At 36.3% G+C, this 6,000-nt stretch overlaps 1 protein-coding gene across 1 annotated transcript in view; it reads right to left on the bottom strand.

Annotated features, from left to right (window-relative positions):
• Positions 1 to 5,640, bottom strand: part of EPB41L2 (erythrocyte membrane protein band 4.1 like 2) — a 103,549-nt gene extending 97,909 nt beyond the window's left edge. The window contains exon 1 of the mRNA XM_062489976.1: positions 5,084 to 5,640. The gene's annotated coding sequence lies outside the window, so the exon portion shown is untranslated. The remainder of the gene's footprint in view (positions 1 to 5,083) is intronic.
• Positions 5,641 to 6,000: the final 360 nt, after the last annotated feature.

Here is a 6,000-nt window from a genome sequence, read left to right on the forward strand (position 1 = left end):
TTTCCATCCTAAACCTTCTTTAGGATGCCTCAATGCTGCCCCACAGTCTGCCCACAATCACATAGTGCCAACAGAGATAACAGGAGATAAGTGACTGGTTACAACAAACTGGTGGGAGGCATAAGCTGAAACCAGTCAGCAGAAGCTGCTCTTCTCTGAAAGAAATAAATTCCATACCCATTAAAAAAAAAAACCTCCACACAAACCAACTTTGTTTCTCAAAAACAGAGAGATCATCTTTATTCCATTTTATACTGAAAAACAGGAATATGATGAAAGAACAAGCAAGATTTGACAAGCTACAGAAACCACTTTTTAGCAATTAATAAAGTTACATTAAACAAGATGTCTGATAAAATTAACTTCATTTTCCTTTAATTTGAGTTGCTACCTTCATGATCAGGGCACACATAGAAACATACTGTCTGAGTTACCTGAAACAAAGCATTAGAGAGGCAGGAAAAAAAAAAAAAAAACAGAAAACAACAACAAAAAAAACCCTCACCAAACACCCAAAATGAACCAGCAGAGAAAAAAAACACATTTTTCCCCAAAATAAGTGGCTATGCTTTTACCTTCTTGATGTAACCAAGGATCTAAAAACAGTCAGAGAATACAAAATCACTTGTGTCTTGAGCTGTTAGTTTAACTGCTCACATACTGAGCCTTCTAGCAAGAGTCATGTACTGTTGTTAACCTTGGGAACATGACAACATGAAAACCCACTCAATTTTAAAAATAACATTTGCAGAAAAATCTCTGTAGCATAACTACTTTAAGTCTTAAAACATTTAATCAAAACCATTAAAGAAAAACTGACTTTAAGTACAAGTAAAACAAGAACAGCCTTGTGAGCTTTTAAACAGGAAGGATCCACAGATTTTTTTTTTTTGTGAGTATCCTTTATGAGCAAGCAAAGATCATACAGCCGTAAAAGAATGAAGCAGCTTGATTTTGACTTCAGTAAGCTTAACACATGGACTACAACATACTAGCCATCTTGCCTCTTTTTCTAAGTAACTCCACCAGGCAAATTAATCTTCCCACATCATTCAACAGTTTATGGAGACAAGATGTTTCATGACAGAAAATTAGGGCTCATGACAGTGACTAAACAGTTCACCCAAAAAAACTGTTTTCATCTGGTTCCATTCCAAAGTGTTAACATGCTACATACAGCACATATCCCTTTCTCCAAGGCATGATGTACCACCACTGAGTAATTTTATGGTAAGCCAACCAGTTCCATACTAGGTGTTGCCCTGGAATACAACTTAAGAAATTTTTAAGAAACTAAAAATTAGGGAAACTGAACAGAAGGTCTGAAAAATGCAAAGAAGCTGCATTTTTATCAAGGTGAAAAAATGGTTGAAGCAAACTTCCTTCCAGTATACTGGAGACATATTTTGCCTTTCTCACACTAGCCTTTAAAACTCCAATTGCAAGCAGTAAATAAAACCCTTAATTCTTAGCCCGGTATATCAAATACAATTCCTCAAGACAGAGTTGGATTTCTTAGATTTTTTAAAAAAATCAGCTCAGGCAAAATATACTTCAGCTGATACATGGGTGTTTTTATAGAACTTCATTATGCTTTTTGAAACAAAAGGAACAGAAGTCCAGAATGCACAAGAGACAAGAACTAAAGCAGCTTCTAGAGTTCTCCTTTCATATTAGGGCTAAAACAGTACAAACTCTTTCTTCAGTGGTAATTCTCACATTTAATACTTAGTCTCTAGTTAAGACTGCAAATACTATGTTTGGATTCCTGATCTTGTAATGGCCTAAGGATGAAAGAAGAATGTAGGGTCATGTACCTTTTACTAAATTTGCTAAAGCCAGTGGGCATATGAGGGAATAGGAAAGGAACAGCAATGCTGTATATGTGGTTTCTTAAAACTAGATTGACCACATCATCCTGCCACTCCCCCAAGACAGAACACTGTCATTTATTACTGTGTTCTGTAGCACAATTTCATTTTTGCTTTAGATTAAGTTTTTAAACATAGAACTCTCTTGCAACAGAGCTCATTTTACAAAGCATTTCTACAGAAAAGGCACCTTTCCTCCAAGAATTTTCTCACCTACAACACAGGGCTGCAGCATTCCTAACTCCACTTAAATTTCTTCTACAGTACAAAAAGAACATGCTGGTAACAGTGCAAACTTTTCCCCAAAACACCTCAACTATTCAGCCAAAACACTAAGTCATTATTCTGCAGTTATGCCGTGACACTTAAGTAGCATCCTTACTTTCTGAAATGCCACTGGGGCAAAATCCAGAAGTGACAAAAACCTATTATGTTTAAATATGCTACATGTTTCACCTTACCTTTTAATTCAACTCAGCAGAAAATATGGAGACTATGGAATTTCAGCCTTCAGAATGAAATGTCTAATCCTTCAGAATGAAAAAAATTTAACATGCTTGGAAATACAACAGTCTCAGTATAAGCAAATACAAGTGTGGCAGGGAGGGGTGGGGAACAAAAAAATCCCTGAGTGCACAAATTTCATTAAGCATTAATTGCTCTCTGTAATATCCTCAAGCACACAGTCAAGAGTGAGGCCAAACACCAACATCTTAAGTTAACTAATGAGATAATTAGAGGTCCAAAACAGGTTTAATGCTAAAATCACTTAAAACTGGGGTTTGCAAAGAAGGAGCAGTAACACTGATATGTAGCAATCCCAGCCTTGATCCAAGCAGCTGCCTCTAACCATAATATGTGATGATTTTTGACAAATGTTGTTCACAGAGGGGACAAGGCAGCCAAGACAAAACATCAAGAATTAATTGAATGCTACAGCATCCTTTGGTTCTGTCTGTGGGTTCCCTACTCTGCCCAAGTTATTTCAGACTCATGGTCAAAAAACATGAAATACCCTACCAGGAAAAGTACCAAAAAAGCCATACAAGAAAAAGGATTCAGTCCTCAAAGAGAAGATCAATGATATACAAGGCATATTTCTTTAATTGCTTGATGATGAAACAGCAGCAGTTACAGTATTATTTAAACACAGCTTTTAAGTACAACTTCAAAAGGAGAAGCCAAATGGGACAAAACAGCTTCTTTCAGTTGCGGAAACAGCAAAGAGATTGTTTACAAATAATGTCTACAAAGTAAAAAACACTATTTGGAAACAAACTTTCAGATCCAAAACTGAAATGCTCAAAGAAGTTTGCAGGACATATCTTGTATATTCTGACATATTTTAATTGATGAATCCCTGCTTCTGTGAGTAACTGGAAGCAATAAGTGTTTCAACAAATGTGAAACCGTAGCATATTTTTATCACCAGATTTTAATTCAGGTTTGATTTTCAGAAGTAGGAGGATACATGCTGAATCAGTTAGAATTCAAAGGTCTGCCTAGTATGAACTCAAAAATTTGAACTAAGAATATATATTTTAAATCCCATATACAGAATAACAGAGTATTTCTAATGAGAAAAAGCTGTTCTAATTTTCCATTGTGGTAAGAGGGCACATCGTGCATTTTAAATGCATACTGAAGCTTTCCATACTCTTAATAACATTCTGTGTTCTTAAAATGTTGTAGTCGAATTCTTATCCAGGCCACTATAAAGAATACCACAGCTCTAGTCTATACTTCTCTACCCACAGTAATGGGATAGCACCAAATTACAGTAAAACCTGGTGTTACATTTAGCTGTACAACACTACTAATTAGAGAGTAATTTCAACAATAAATATTCAGTTAAACTCTGCTTTGTCATCAGTGCAAGCACTTTAAGATGAAACTGATCTTACAGCAAGTCCATGCCTTTTTTTTTTAGTCTATTTTTATTTTCTGGTTACTGAAATTTTTTTCCTACGAAATAGTTTTCCAGAACTACTGCTTTGCAAACAGAAAACCACGTAGACAATGTTAGAAGTAAAGGGAAGATTCAAGCCTAGAGGACCATGGCAATCCACAGTTCTCTTAAAACTGTCCTTAGCTAACCCTATTTTACTACTCAATAGCAACATCTCCTAACAATGACCCCACAGAGCACACAGACTGCCTGACTTTGTAACAGCAAGGTAAGCTAAAAAAGACAGGCTTTATCACACCCTTCAGAAAGAATACAGGGAGGAAAAACCCAGATACAGACAAATAAGAGCCCTATGGTGGCTACAATATCAAGTAAAACACCCAGTTAACCCCCTAGACACTAACAAAAGTCACCAGTTTCAAAAGAGAGGATCTTCCTGCAACTCTCCTTCACAAGAGCTCTGAAGAGCCATGCTACTACTAATAAAGGCACCACAGAGGTGAACAGTAGTAGAACCCTTTCTCCTTTAGGAAAAAAAAATCCAATCAAAGAAACACAAGCAAAATATTACTACCTGCTTCTAAGAATCTGCAGACATTCGTTTTTACACAAGAGGCCAACTTCGCTTCAAGTCAGGCCTTGAAAGCATCCCATACTTAAGTGCAATCATGAAACATTATGCCATCAAAGGCAGCTGTGATGTACACAGCAAAGGGTTGGCATCTGACAATCTCCTTTATAACACCCAACTCGCAGCTGTTGTAATGCAGTGCTTGCATAGTGCCTCTAAAGTATCAGACACTACAGCAAGTGCAAAAAACCTTTTTCCCCCTAAAGGTTAAAATAAACATGCACTCTTGCTGAGCTGTCTCACCACTAAGTCTATAGTCACCTACTATACACCGAACATACTTTCCTCATTTCACTAGCCAAACAGAACAGCTATTTTCAGATCACTCAAGAGTAATTAATCAATATTCTGTTGATACAGCCTTCACTTCGTCTGTAAATCTTTACCAAGTTCTCAAAGACAAGGTGAAGCCTATGGAGGAAATAAGTTAGCAGTAAAATCACCTTCACAGAAGAGTGTACTCCACAAACTTCTTAAGTAGAAGTCAAAATATTTACTGTACCATCAAGATGTTCTTTTCTACACAATATTACAAACCTGACAACTCACAACACAAATTTATCATGTCAACAGGCAAAGTAAATGAGAAGCTGAAACAGAACACAAAATCTTGCCTATTTAGTAAATTCATACAATGAATCTTCTGATCCAAAAAAATAAACCACTAATTACCTTTCACTCCAGTAGGAATCTTGCAGATTTGTAGAGTGAACTCAACTATGACAACTGGATAACAACACAGTATCTTCCTTGCCTGTAAGGGAATAATTCAGAATCGCATTACACCAAAAATTAACCCACCAAATACATTAGAAAATCAGGTAAGTTAAACTGAACAGTACTAAAAAGAATTTAAAAAACGTGAACACCCTGACAAACAGGAAGCAAAAAAAAAAAAATCCCACATCTAGTCATTTAACTCACACTTTGATTTTTGTCTCCTAAAAAAAAAAATACAAGCATGGCAGTTTATTTTAAAGTCTAACACCCTTAAAGTAGTCTTTGCTTTCAAAACAGAAGGCCAGAAATAACCCCTTACAATGCAGTTTGACTTCTTGTATAGCCCAGACTATAACAATCAGATGCTTCCACATCCCCTTTTCTTGCTTCTATCCTCTTTCTTGTGTCCACCCATTGTTCAAGTACACAATGAACTGTTTTCCAACATTGCTTTTCTTGGGTCACTTTTGTTTGCAATGAAGAAGACAGCCCATCTTCCCTCTTCTCACTCCCCCCCTACTTAAGACCAGTTCCAGAATGAAACCACAGTTTGACATAGCTCATCTTCCTCAGGAAAGCATTCAACCTTGCTTTAGAACTATCTAGTGGCAAATATGTTATACACTACAATCTTTAGTAAAATCACTTTTAACCTACTGAAACTTACACACAGTAAACTAAAACGTACAACACTTCCTCTTTCAAAAATGAGAGTAGAGCTACACATTACAGACACAACTATTAAAAATGTAAACCATTTTGATCTTTCTTCTGCCAGGAAATACTTTTATAGCTCTCATCCATGTAACAGGTACACCGACCAACATTTCACTTTGATCTCTCCCTTTTTAATCCTGAAATAGATCAAT

This window comes from Cinclus cinclus, chromosome 3 (assembly GCF_963662255.1).
Source record: "Cinclus cinclus chromosome 3, bCinCin1.1, whole genome shotgun sequence".
NCBI classification, from domain to species: domain Eukaryota; kingdom Metazoa; phylum Chordata; class Aves; order Passeriformes; family Cinclidae; genus Cinclus; species Cinclus cinclus.